The sequence below is a fragment of the Centruroides sculpturatus genome, unplaced genomic scaffold (assembly GCF_000671375.1).
Source record: "Centruroides sculpturatus isolate CEXI.00-Female unplaced genomic scaffold, Cexi_2.0 scaffold45, whole genome shotgun sequence".
NCBI classification, from domain to species: domain Eukaryota; kingdom Metazoa; phylum Arthropoda; class Arachnida; order Scorpiones; family Buthidae; genus Centruroides; species Centruroides sculpturatus.
The window spans coordinates 1,335,463-1,351,013 of NW_019384310.1; positions in this window are offsets into that span (position 1 = coordinate 1,335,463).

A 15,551-nucleotide genomic window follows, 5' to 3' on the forward strand; every position below is an offset into this window, starting at 1 on the left:
AAACGAGACGAGTTTCTCCTGTACTGATATTTTAAAACTATTAATAAGAAAGATGTTCTATATGTTGACCAATTACACGGAAATTATAACATTACACGTCTCGCTTTAAACATGTACTACTATATCGATTTTTCAAATCGAGGTAGCAACGTTCTTGACTGAATCTAACCTATCAGTCGAAGATCACACGATACACTTACCGAAATATTATTCTTAGATGAACCTCCCATTTCTCTTCTCTAAAACTCCTCTCTAAAAATTATCTTTAGTTTCCAATTTGTTTCTTGGTGTATATATAAACGGAATTGTTTCCTTGCTCGGGAATCAAATTAAATGCCGGTGCCATCGAAAGCGAATATGAGGCTTATTCTGGTCTGCTATCTGCTGCACTCTGGTTATCATTCTAGATAGTATTTCATATTCTGCACGATGCCAATCGTTAATTTGAACCCAGAACTTTCAAAGTACGTTAAAATATGAAAATAATCGCGCGATATGTTTTTATATTTCAGATATACTTCCACCGCTTCCTCTTTCCTCAATCAAATTTTTAAGCTTTCAGTGTAGTTTCCATAGTTACCTATCTGAAGAAACGAGTAATCGTTACTTCAGATATGCTCTATTGTATTTCTCGGAAACTGATTTCTGAGCTTTCAACTCGTTTCTCTTTCTCCAAAATTGAATTCAGTAATAATTTCGAAATCTCTTCTCCCTCCGTAATGATTACTTTTCGTTTCAACAATTTTAAAAGTTTCTAAAATTTTATTGTATAGAATGGGCACTCATTCTACACGATATTGTTTTGATAATAGCTTTTTTAAGCACATCACTCTCAAAACGACTGTACCACACTTGCATCGAATCTAGAATAAGATACGGTATCGCTGTATGGGGAACCGCATCTCTGTACGCAGTTAACAAACTTCAGATAGCACAAAATCGTTACGTGCGTTCAATTTATAATTTAAACTTTATGGAATCAGTATCCGAACTCTACCGCACCGAAAATATTGACAAGATTAGTGATATTTACAAGAAACAGATTCTATTGGAGAGCTTCAAATATATAAAGGGAAAAAAAGAAAAAAGCTTTCTCGGAATTGGTATAAGTGAATGTCGTAGATCAACACGTGATACTCGTATAATTCGTGACTATAGTCTTCCAATTGTTAAACTAGAGATGGGGAGATCTGCACCGATCTTTCAATTAATCTTTTATTGGAATAGTCTGTGCGACGATTTACGTAATATATCGAGTTACGAAATCTTCAGAAAAAATGTAAAAAAACGGAAAAAAGGTTAAGACTCAACGTTATTTGTTGTTAATTAATTTTCTTTCTCAGCTCGCGTCCTGTTTTTGTTTGTTTGTTTGTTTTTATTAACTGTTAAGATGCTTGTAAAAGTCCAACCTGGCCACAGTGTCTTTTGAAAAAAATAAAAAAATAATAATAATAATACTGTATAAACGAATTTCGAAGTAAATTTTAATGCTTGGTCTTTTCTTGAAACAAATGAGACTAAAACTTTCCTATAAACCTATTCATTCAGCTAAAACCTCGCCAAAATGACTACAATGAGTCTACCTGATCTTCATCTTATGTCTTTAATTTTTCAATCAAATAGAAATTCTCATATTGTTTAATGGAACTTTCGGCGGAATCGAATCCGGACGGGTCGAAAAACCCCAGGAATGTTTTCAGGATGGATATATAACCTCGTCCCTCATCACTTGACTTCCTCGTTGTAAATTTGGCCGAACCCACAATTCATTATTAATCAATGCGAAATATTTAAGCAATTTGACATAACATAATCCCTAAAATGAAAATTGGAGTTTGATGATAAGCTGATATCCCGATGCTTTGAAAAACTGCTAAAATTCCGGTTAGGAATTTTTCATAGACAATTTGTTCTGGGTATGTACAGTACTCGTATAATAAGTATCACTTTCCTACCGCGAGGTATCATTAGGCCCTTCGCATATACTGTATTTAGAAGTACAGTACAGTAAAACTTCAGTTATACGTTTTGAAGAGAATTCTATTAGGTATGTGAAGCGCGTGTTAAACATCTACCAGTATCTCACGTCTCGGGATCCCGGATCTCGGATACCCCGAAATTGGAAAAAAAGCAGTGGCGTGCCGTCCTCGTAAGCGGTGGAAGCGCCGCTTCCCTCTATTTTCTAAAATATAAATACATATCGCGCGATTATTTTCGTATTTTAAGGTATTTTGAATTAATTAAAATTAATATTTTATTATAACCGCATTATTATGTATTTTATTACAAATTTCTATACTACGTGTGAAAAAAACGATAAGACGGCTATTGTATTGATATATTCGAATATCGGTGGCGAATGGTGGCGCCGTATTGTCGAATACGGGATAGCTTCCGAGCAGCCAGATTGTACGCATTGGCGCATGCGCTTTACAGAGCACCAACCTCACGCGATATAGCTGGTGGACACTATAGACCAAAATGCTTCCAACGATTCTACCCAGGACGGTTCCGGGCTGTTAGCCGCCTGCCAGCTAGATATTTGGCCGCCCTCGCCCCATTATTTGAATCGCCAGTAGATTTATAACTTAATTAACCCAACCGATAGGAGTTTACTGGTATCTTTTACGATAGTTCTGTATAGTTGACAGGAGGTTAAAAAAAATCCATTAAAATATTTCATATATTTATTCTGCTTTTATTCCGCTCTCCCATCCTGTAATACTTACAGATTTCAATGTTAAGCTAGTGATATTACGATTTAGTATTTCTCATATATAAGGGGCTGCAGAAGAAAATGAACTATTACTTTGGCAGTAAATTTAATGAATGATATGCACGATGTACAAAAAAGCTCTAGAATTTATTTTCCTTAAATTGACGATACAGTAATACCCCGAACTTACGCGATAGGTGGGACAGAGCGATTACCGCGTAAGTCGGGGTATAATTTCGCAATTTGTGTAAAATCCAAGTCGGATGTATGTAAGCTAATAAATGTTGTCGTTAATCTTATCTCGTCTTTCGATTCGTTCACGGTTACAAGAAATCATCACATAGAGTCTCTGAAGTCTCCGTAGATATAACAAACACAGAAATAATGAACAGAAAATAAATTGTAGCTATGTGTCGATTCCGCGCGACACGTCCGAACATGTAAGCTGAACAATAGTGTGGGGGTGAGTAATAAAGAGTTGCGTGGCGCTCAAACAAAAGACGAATCGACGAGATTTGAAAATCGCGTAACTCCGGGTTCGCGTAAGTCGAGGTATTACTGTATATGTATCCGTTGTCTTACCACATTTATTCCGAGACTACAAATACTCGAGTTCGAGTTCGAAGTAACAAGTTTCGACTTATTTCTACTTAGTTAAATAATTAAGAGATTAAGGAATTAGGGACAAATAAAACCTTGCCGAAAGAGCCGGAAATTTACTTAAAAGCTTAACCGAACCAATCTCTAGCCGCGTATAGTGGGGACTGATTTCTTAGTAATATTTAGACGTAATAAAGACAGAAATTTTTCCAGTTCAATGAGATGAGAGTAACCGAAAAGTTGTAAATTTTGGAAATTTTCGTGGACACCCGGTCCTAAAACGAATTAGTTAGAAAACAAACCACGGACAATCTATTAAGTATAACATGTGTAGATTTTTACAGCTATGGTGAGGACGTTTAAAATTTACAACCACTCTGTCGCCTCCTTCGAGGTATACGAGTGATGCGACAAAAGAGGCTTTTGACGTTGACCGGGTATCGGCGCCCCGGGGATTTGGCAGCCCGCGTGCGTGCACGCGCTGCAACCTCCGATTCCATCCATTAGCCAATGGTAGGGAGTTATTCGACTAAGTGGATTGTTTTAAGATTTAAAAACGTAAAGACGATTTTATATCATTTTTATGTACGTTTCTTTACAAAGCTATATTTAATATAATTTTCTTTAAAAGTATATTCGTACAATTGAAGAATATTTTGTACCAGGCGTGTATATCCACCACACATTTTATTTCACCGAGTAAGTTTTTATAATTTTATTTTTAATTTTAGTCCTTATATCGTGTCTAGCGATTCGGAATGTAATTGCGATATTGAAAATTTATTTAAAAAGAGTTTTGACTCGAGATCATGTAATGAACAAGAAAACATTATTAAAAGAGAAAGAGCAATGCCTAAATTAAATATAAATACTTCAAGAAGAAAATTTGTTGGACGTTTTCACGATAAAATTTATGAAGACTTAAAATGACATTGTGGATGCATAAAAGTGCAAAAATTGTTTTGTTGGCCTGGCCTATTATTTTGTGTGTGGAATAAAAATGGCTTTGACCATTTAAATAATTTGAGTAAAGCTGGCAAAAGACGCGAAAATCGTAAATATCGCGTCGATTCTTTCGTAAAATTGAAGCAATTTGGAAATCAAAGCGGAATAGAATTTAAATTTAACGTTAGTAAACGATATAAAATAAATATGGAAAATTATAACAAAGTTACTGCTAATAGTTATATAATTGGCATTTAGAGGGCGTAGGGAATCTATCGAATCTAATAACAAAGGTAATCGTATTGAACTTGTTTATTAAGTACGTCGGATAATCTATTAAAAATACATTTAGGGAAGTTACGGTTTTTACTGGCTTATCGAACAAACGAATACGAATGGATTCTATACCATCGCTAACGCGCGATTAACCGATGGCCCCTGGAAGTCGGCTTCTTACGGAAACGCGGCTTCCCTATCGTCAAATGCACGCCACTGGAAAAAAGTACAGCAATTTTATTGTTACAATAATCATAATTTAAAAATAATTTCATTAGACGTTATTAGTTTATGATGTAGTAAAATTATGCAGCGGGACCTCAATATTCTATGCTCGGGGGTCTCGGAAGGTCTTAATCTTTCTACATTATTAGCATCTAATAATTTATTGATAATTCATATGGAGATGAATTGAACGACATAGTTTGAAGTATATATGTCTTTGTAGTGTATATACGTGTATATATATTAATATATATACACGTGAATTGTATTGAATGACGGCTGCTGGATTAAGCTGAAGAAGTTGCCCCACTACCCCTATTGTATGACGAAGAAGATACATAATTTATTAATTCCTGCCCTCAACTTCCTATCGATCCCGTCACAATAAGCCTTTCAGACCTCAATTTCGATGGCTTTCCATATACAGGATAAGCATATTATGATATATTTAAGTATATTTTTTATCGAATTTGAAATAAATTAATCCGCTGATTAATTAAGAATCTAAGAGCCTTCGATTATCGTTAGAATTGCATTATAAAGCGCATAAAGTGATAAATGTTTCAGTAGAATAGATTTTTATGTTTATGAATTCAATGTAAATGAAGCCAGAATTCTATTTAGTTCCACACAAACTGAATTACCTTGCGCTTCATATATATGTGCCATCATTTTGGGCTGAAATTAGCTAATCTGATAACTTATTCAGACTGTAAATCCCAATTGTTTGATACTTCGTGTTATCGCTCTCACGGTCTTTGCAGCTAAACTCATAATGGAACGGGACCCAATGTATCCGAGATAAACAGAACATAAAATAATCCCGAGGTTGCTGGTTAGAATTCCAACCCGGATTCTTTAAAGCAGTAGGTGGATGATATCCATACAGAAGGTCGGAGTAACTGTAAGGATACGGAATGATTCGGGTATATACAAAGCTGCTACTCAGATTTAAAACATCTATAGGGGTTTTACTATATGTAAATATTTCTCTTGGGATTACAGTTTGGTTTGCGGCAATATGCCAAGGGAAAGTCTCCCGGGAAAACATTCTTTCGTAAACTGGCTCCTATTTAGGTAATTTTTTTTTTTTACTCTTTCCGCCCTGTGGGCACAAAAGAGAGCCTCTTTTAGCAAGCCCATTATGGATTCGGCCAGGTCTCCAATGGAGCAGCCGAGTGGTGAGGGACGGGACCCGACAAATCCGGACGGTCCACTCCCGAAAAATTCCTGCGGATTTTTCGACCCGTCTGGATTCGATCCCGGGTCCCAGGATCGGTTTCCACCTTGATCTCTCGGCCATTCGACCGTTCCCATTTACGTATTAGACACTTGAAGAAAATCCGAAAAATTACGCTTGGCCAGCTCATTGGTGAAGCGCGAACCCTGGTTTACCTGGGATTGTGCCTGAGGTTTTTTGTTTTCATTATTAACCAATAAAAGACACAGGACTTATTAAGCTTCAAAGTAGGCGAACAAAGTTTGCCCACACACGCACCGACGTCCATACATACAGAAAAAACTCCGAATTTTCTGAATTTCTCGATGGTTACAGTCTGTTATGTTCAAAAATGTAAAAATCTTGGGAGGTCATTTTTTGACCGATCGCCATACTCTCCATCTGTCATATATAACAGCTGGGAAAGTAAAAATAAAGGCAGTAAAGTTTTTAATCATTCCTAAAATATATTTCGGTTAATCGACCTTTGGACCAGCCTGTATATATGCTTTTCTCAATGTATTAAAAATCATAAATTTTATTAATTCGAAGAGGTTCCTGAAAAAAGACTGTATTACGAACGATAAAAATTACGAATAAACTGTCACATTATAATAATTGTCTACTACATTAAAAGTAATCACATACGGGCATATATCCATAGCTACTTTTGATCGATGTTGTTACCATAGGAGATAGCACGAGCTTAGTTACAGTTTGTGACAATTGTTTCCTGCCATTCCTCTTATCAAAACGTTAATCGCATATCTGTTCTAAATCTAGTTACTCGAAAGCGATAGAATTCGTAAAAGGTAAATTTGTGAAGTCTGATACAATTGTGTGTCTGATATTTAGGATATTGTGTGAATGTTTTCCGGTGACACACGATAAGATACCTTACGTCACCGTGTGACGTAAGGTCACATGGTGACCTTACGTCAGAGTGTATGTCTTAACGGAAGAAGTTATAATATCTTATACATTACTTCACGTTACTTTATTGTATCGTACTGTAGCTTAAATGTTATGTAAGATATTGTGAATGTATTATAAAACATTATAAGACAGTGTAGCGCTTCATTGTGCGAGACACGTCTCAATCGACGAAGCACTGGCAATGTATTATATTTTACCGATAGTATAAAACTCGTATCTCCAAAAGCCATAAAAATATTCCGAATATATTTTTATGGCTTCTGAGAGGAGCGATGCCTACATTTGGATCTGGCCAGGCCTCTTCTCATCTCTCTCAGACTAGTCTATGGAAGCAATTTTAAACATTTAACAGAATTTATGATTTTTAAATATATACATTTATCTGAAATTTGATTTCGTAATAGTATTTTTTTATTTGTGGTTTCTTGTATCTATCTTAATTCTCTTTTCATTTCTTTTATTTGCAATTTTTAATATTTTATTTTAAAAAATAGAAAAATGTATCTATAAACTTAAGGCAGCCTGTATGTTAAAGATTGGGAACTTTCTGAACATTTCCTATCTCATTTCAAGTTGGACCATAGAAGAAAATAAGAGTTAAACGTTTGCGCTGTTGCCTGAAGATATAGCTTAGAGATTACACAGTATTAATCAATTATAATACAAAATTGCTTTCATAACCTGCACAATCCGTATCTAAACATGGATTTTATAATTTGGCATTATCCTGTCGAGCAATGGACAATGACAATATCGAGCAATGAGAGTTGTTTCGGGAATTCAATACGTAAACTGATATTGAATTTGATTCATTTGAAGAATTATACAAATTTTTTCATTTTAAATTATAATTATTTTATGAAATTTTTTATCAAAATAACCAAAGTTTGAATGGATTCGAAACAATTTAAGGTTTTATACAACTTTTTGACAAAAATATTTATATATTAAAAAATTATATAATCAACTTTAATATTATACATCGAAGCATTTTAATTATACTTAAATAATCTTTGAACTTTTAGTAATATAAAGTATAAATAAATTGAATTTTTTCACTTCAGTTACTTTTCTCTTATGATAAAGAGAAAAATAAGAAGAAAGGAGAGAGAAAAGCAAATAAGAAAGAACAGAATAAAAATTAGATATTATCTGATATTAAAATTTAATCCAATTAACTTTTTAATTAAAGAGAATATTAGCATTACAAAAAAGGTGACGATTATTTGCTATTGATCTTCAACAAAATTATTCTTTAACATTCGATTACATAACTTAGAACAAATTTATTTATTGAAGATTATACACTATTATTATAATATTAATCACTTCAACTTCGAGCCCACCAAGCGACCGAGCGGATAAAACTACTGATCACTTGTATTTGATGGTGGTTTCGCTCTTCACCAACGTCGTGGTCACGTGGAGTTTTCCGGATTTCTTCAGTTGTAAACACCTAAACAAGAATCAATTTCTCACAGAGTTTTGCGTTTCTCTTAGGATCTGCCTCTCAACAGAACCTCAGAACCTTCTACGAGAAACTGGCTCCTATTTATCTGTTAGGCATGTGAATAAAACCCGGATAACTTCACGTGGTGCAGCCCTTTGGTGCAGAGACGTCGCGCCATTGAAGATATAACTACCCCGAAAACTTTGTAGTGTATACTGATTATTGGTTTTCTATTCTTATTAATATCATCTGTTCGAGGTTTGCTTATTAGTTGTAAAAAATTCTGGCAAGATAATAATTTGCTAATTTTACTGAGTTATTTGACACTTGGCTGCATATTTTAAAACATCTTATTACCTAAAATTGGGCTGTTAGCAGCCCTGAATTACTTATGCGTAAAGGAAACTACCTAACGATATATCTCGACATTTGTCGGTGAATGAATGGCGAATAATAAAGTCATTTTGTATTTAAATTTAAATGTGCCAGTAAGCAACGCCTGTGTTTCCCAAGTGATTGATGTCGATCGGACCAATGATCTGTTAAGGCTGGTTTCCACATTTCCAAAAAACGAAACGGAAAAATAATTAAATGCGGTTCCTCTTCATTTTCTGTTTAGTTGTATTTCCACAATACCAGAATATCGGAAAACAGAATTAAGTCGATTGCAGCACTCATTCGTCAATTAAGACTGGCATCTTTGCATTGTTTATATATTTTATTATAGAGGAAAGAATACTCCTCGATCTAAAAGCAATTCCAATTCTTCGCTTCGTCTCGCTCTGTTCTTATGATTCGATACAACACGTAAACCGTCACTGTTACTTCTTACTTCTACGTCAAAACCATTCTGTATTTCTATTGGTGAAACACGATGGAAGATCCGACGGATTTTAGTGAACGGAAACTTCTGGACAGAAAGTGATAATTTTCCGATTTTGAAGTATCTTCCGGTGATATGGAAATCAGTCTTAATTAAGGAACACACTAGTTCTTCTGCTCAGAAAATACGTTTTAATCACTTTCTGTTTTCTTTCCTAAACAACAATTCATTAGACCAGGGTTCCCAGAGTGGGCGCTATCGGCCCCTCCGTGGGCGATAAGTAAATCTAAGGGGCGAAAAGAAGTAAGTGGGCTGCGGGGGCGCTGGAGACAGGGTACTGAACAGTGACCATAGGCAAAAGTAGGTGTCACTCTAACCTACAACCTTTCCCTTTCCTCTTTTAAAACGGGTATGAAGGAACATAGCATTTAATGTTTTCCAGATGTTGACAACAAACAATGTACGGTAAGGACACAAAGTGTGAGATCCATAGGAAAGTTTTTCTGAGAATATTTCCAAGCCTTTCTCACACAAGGGAAAATGGATTAGGGGGTAGGGTATAACTTTACGGAACCGAGGGGGCGGTGGCTCGAAAAGAATTGGGTACCATTGCATTAGATGATCGAATAAAATAGACAATATGCCGTCCAGCGTCATCTTTATATCTCTGATTTTTTTATAGTTAGATTTATCATTCATCCCATGTTTAATACCGAGAGCTTTCTATATTGAATATAATTTTTATTACTCGGAATGTTTTTACACCTTGTATAAATATTTCTTATTCGAATGTGCTACGTCACATTCTCTTTTCCACCATATTGTTTGAATAATATAACATTCCGGTGACGTCCGCAAACGATCGCTGTGATTGGCGCAGAAACAGAAAAATTGAGCTGTGTTAAATTCTGTTTTCAGCTTTCTTTCGGCCGTAAATAATCTTCACTAGACATTTTCTGGGCAGAAAACGTCTGTATTTACTCTTTAATCTGGAAACTGTCTTCAACCTTCATATTCGATCGTCCTAACTGTTTCCAAACAAAATTTTAATAATTAGAAATTGGAGGAACGTGTAGAACGATGTACCTGCACCATGCGGGGGCCCAAAAGTGCTCTAAGCTATAAAAACTCCAATTTCACCAGCCACTACAATCGCAAACAGCAAATAAATATAACATACGACTCACCCATGACACGAGTATCCTCTCTTTAAGAAAGTTTCACCAAATATCTCAAAATTAAAAATTTTTTCCGGGACTGATGGATTTCCTGCGGTCGAACCATCGGTAAAAAAAGTCCTCTTATCGCCCATAGGGCGAAAAAATAGGCTACTTTCAGGAATGTTACTTGGCGACGAATTGAGCAATGTCTTGTATTCAGAAGCGTATTCCGGAAGTAGAGGGGACATATTAGGGCTTCTCTTAGCCTTGGCACTATGTACAAAAAGTAATTTTATGGTTCAGGATACTCTTAATAATATCCAAATAAGCTTCTGTTTGTATTTATCACGAGAACAAATATTGAATTGGAGAAGTGTTGCAAAACATGGCCGAAAGAACGAGAAGAAGAAGAGGAATAAAATGGATAGAAGGATCAGGAAGGATTTCGAACTGTCAAACTGTAAAAGATTCGAGATAAATGACGCTAGTGTATAGGTGCATCAGAAATGAGATCAGATTGGTAGACTATTTTCTTCTCTTCGTTACAAAACAACAAAGAAAATCGGTTTTAAAAATCAATAACTGCTAATTTCTATTTTAATCACGAAGCTACTAATTATCTTTTATATAATTACCATCATTAACATTAAAGGGTCTTGTTAATATCAATGAATTTTTGTTTCCAAGCAAAGACTTTCACAAACAACTCCGAAATATCAAAACAATTTATGAATAAATAAATGAGACCATTTTTAGATCAAAAGTTTAAAATTACAAAAATTATTACATTGGATAATTCTTAATTAACTAATTTTATAAATAAAAATGAAAGAATTTACTGTACACGAATATATAGAAACGATCCAATTTCATTTTAAAAAACAAAAATAAAAAATTACAGCCTAAATAATTTTTGTATTTATTTTATCCTTTTAATCATTTTCTTGAATTATCCGTATTTTTGAATCATTATTACTTTCATATTGAACTGAAAATCAGTGTCCTATCTCAAACTAAAGTAGGCCTGTTACGGGGCCTTTTTATCTCTGGGTCCTACGCAATTGCGTATATTATGTAATAATTAATCCGGACTGTAGCGAGAAAAATTCATTTCTAACAATATTTCTGAAGTAAAATAAAGAATAATCGCAAGCATTTTCGTTTTTTGTAGCGTGTAATTACTGGTAAAGTGAGTTAAATTTATTTCCAACGAATAACGTGTTAAAACGAGGTGAAAAATAATCGCACTCTTCCTTTTTGTAATGCTAATTTTCTCAACTCTTAATAATTTCTAATCAAAGGTTAATTGGTTATTTAAATTCAGCTTTAATATTTTTCAGCGCACTTCCTTTCTCATTATTTTCAATTTGATATTTTTCTCACCGCGCAACTTTCGAGTTAGTGAAACACTTCTCGTACGTCAATTTCGCATTCATAAAGTGCAAAATCGGCACATAAATCTGGATTATATTGTTTATTACTTCTTGTTGAGCAATAATATAAGACTAAATGTCGTGTAGATGACATATTTTAGTTTAAACTACTTATAAGCAGCGTAAAACTAGGTTTATGTCAGGGCCTGGCACAACCTAAAACCTGCCAGCTCAGTCTATACTGTACGTAGGGTCTGATTTTAAATATAAACTAATTAGACAATAGCCTTATAAGATTTCAACCTAGGGCCTCGGACTTTTGAATTTATTATTATTTGGCAGAGGAGGCAGATAAGATTGGATTCGCGCGTAAGCTAAATAAGCCGCGACCTGCCATTTTTATACGTTTCATTATTTGAAAGAGAGGAAGGGCCTGTTTGTTATACTTTACAATTTACAGCCAGAACAAGTCCGAGTCTATCCTGGAAAAAAGGCCCTTACGTGTGTAAATGACGTCCACGCCGAAAAGGAGAGAGGGTGACATTTGATGGGAAGTTGTGCTTCCATAAAAATTTTAAACAAATACCGGAAATGACAAAAACGAACAGTTTATTTGTTTCAATTCTAAAATAGATAATTGACACGAAACAAAGATATAAGAACTTGTTTTTTATTACTTTTTATAAACTAACTGTATTCGGCGACTTTTCCGCCGAGTCGTTAATTACTTTATGTAAAAATCGCCGGTCGTCGATTCCACTAAAGTATTTAAAAGCTTTTTTTCTATCGAAAGCGACGGTAGTGACGACAATCTTTCCTCCGACCGAGTGTTCCTGGCAAACGTATGAATCGGCTTGGCGGTTGAAAAACTGCGCACCGGTAGATGGCACCGTAAAAATGAATGCTACTAAATCTTTTAGCGCATCATTAATTATAATATTTTTTATGTCTAAGAGTGAACCCGAATATAAATACCGCGATTGCCTACGTAATTTAGATAAAGCAAAACATTTTCCATAAAATTTACTTAATTTAAAGAATTAAAACTCGCTGGAGAAAATTGATTTTCGTAATATTTAAAATTATTAACGCGTAAAAATGATAAAAATTCTAAAGATTTTACGTCCGAAAATCTGTCGATATAATCATAATTAAATATAGCTTTGTAAAGAAACGTACATAAAAATAACATAAAATATCCTCTACCTTTTAAATCTTAAAACATCGCGCTTAGTCGAATCGCTCCCTGCCGGTGGCTAATGGATGGAATCGTTGGGAGCGTTATACGATATTTTGGGGCGTAACATCCACCGGCTAAACCGCCAGAGGTCGGTGCGTGGGTCGCGATCGCCCCTCCAAATTCAAAGAAATTTATTTGACAATAAAAAATATAAGGCTTTTTTTCGACGGGTACCAGTAAAATAGTCAAATGAAATTATATTATTTATGAAAACAGAACTATATTTGTTTACGGCAGAAACATAAGCGCGAGTCCCAGAAAGAATTTCGCTTTAACTACGTTGACGATTAAAAAAGTCTACTGTCTATCCGGGGGGTGGCGACAAAATTTTACGCAAAATGGGGGTTCGGAAATGAAAATAGTTTGCGCACCACTTCTTTACACCATTCGGATATTTTGGCCGTGGAAGCCGTCCCGTATTCGAAAACACGGCGCTTCCGTTGGGAATACTGTACGTATATACGAATTTATATTCGAATGTACTGTACAATAGCCATCTTATCGTTGTTTTGTAATAAGATGCGTAATGCGGTTATAATAAAATATTAATTTTAATTAATTCGAAGTACGTTGAAATACGAAAATAATGGCGCGATATGGATTTATATTTTAGAAAATACGAGGGAAGCGGCGCTTCCACGGCTTCCGTAGGGGTACGACCAGTCGGAAAAAGTCGAACCAGAGGGAGGGAAAGTGTTGAACTTCGACGGACGGCCGTTTTATTTCATTAGATTTTATACAGTTTGTGCATTTTGTTATATTTAAAGCAAGAAGGGAAGGGGGAGTAAAATTTCTAGAAAAATGGGGACGTAGTTTATGGACAGCCCTCTAGAGTCACAATTTTAAAGCCATTCTTGATTATATGCGAAAATTACCTTTTAAAATTATTAAAGGTAAACAGATTTAATGTTTAAACTTTAACAGTAAGAGAAATATTGGTATAAATCGGTGGAATTTTGTGATTTACGTAAGAAGAATAATTAATTTTATTCTATGTTGATAAATATATTTTTAAAATTAATTAAGCGTCTTTAAAATAATACATTTCATTCATTAATTTTACTACATAAATATTTATTTGGTAATATAAATATATCCTCGATAATATAATACGTGTTGAGTAATTTATGTTGCCGGGAATTAACAGTAAAGACCAATTGCTACGTGTGTTTTGAATATTTTAAATTTAAAATAAGCTAATAATTAAATATGCTATTCGAGAATCGTAAAATGGATGTAATAAATAATTTCTTTTTATTTTTTAAATGTAAACAGTGACATTAAATTTGTAATAAAGTACATAAAATTATATTTAAAAAAAATCTTAATTATAATTTATTATATTTTTAATCTTATTGTTTCTCGTTTAATTTATTTTATGTAAAATAAATTAACTTTTTTCCTTATTAAAATAATATATTAAATTTANCAGTATCCGTTTCGGAATGTGAGTGATAAGAGTTTAAGAGCCTTGGTAAGGCACAATTGTCAAAATTTCAACCGATAAATTCTTAAGATAATGACTTCTTAGCTTTCGATTTTTGGATCGGTGCCATTATTCATAGTTTATTCTCGAAGTAAAATATAATCGATATAAAATATTTATATAATAAATTTTCAATAAAATATTTTAAATAATTAAATATAATTAAATTTATGTTTAAAATATATTACAAATATTTTAGTTTTATTTTTTGTTTAATTTAATTTTATACAAAATTATTATTTTGAGTATTTATAATAATAATTTCCAGTACAATTTTCTTCCTGTAATCATTATGTATTTATTTACTTATTTTTGTTAAAGTAAAACGATATTTATTACAACAAGGAAAAGGAAATAAAATTTATCTGCGAGTGAATTGACATTATCACATTTTTGAATCAAAACAGAAGATAAAACGTTGTAATGATGTCATTAATGAACGTAGCACGTGTGACGTCAATTGTGAACTTGCCACATTTCCCGCAAACTTATTACCTACTGCCATGTCACGTGTATTTATTACGCCATTCGAAACATCCTACACGATCGACCGAGCGCGAATAAAAACGAAAATTCTAACATAAAAATTACTTTTATATATTTTTATTATTTTGTTTTATTGGAAAATTATATTAATTCATTTTAATTTAAGTTAAAGTCGTTTATTGCGTAAAGTACGCATTGTAATGCGTGTTTCTTTAAAGCGTACCTTTACATATCGTACACTCGTGTTACGTATTCGTGTAAAGCGTCTGATTTTCGTTTTACGCTTAAATCAGACGCTTTACACGAACGTACAGCCTTTAATTCCAGAGAAGTGTTGAATTATAATCGACGGGTAGGTGCTTTACTCGCACACGTAACAGATGTTTTCGATGGGATAGGTTATACGTTCGAACACTTAATTGTGCGCGCATTGACTCCAACACATAATTCGGAGTATTTCGGTCGAACATAAAACGCAAATGAGGCACTTCCAGTATCGCCCGAGTTATTCGTTCAACTCGTGAGTCATATACTGTATTTGACTACTTCTTACGTTACGTACGAAAAACATTTCGTGTATTATACACGTATAGAGTATCCTTTGAATTGTGTGTTC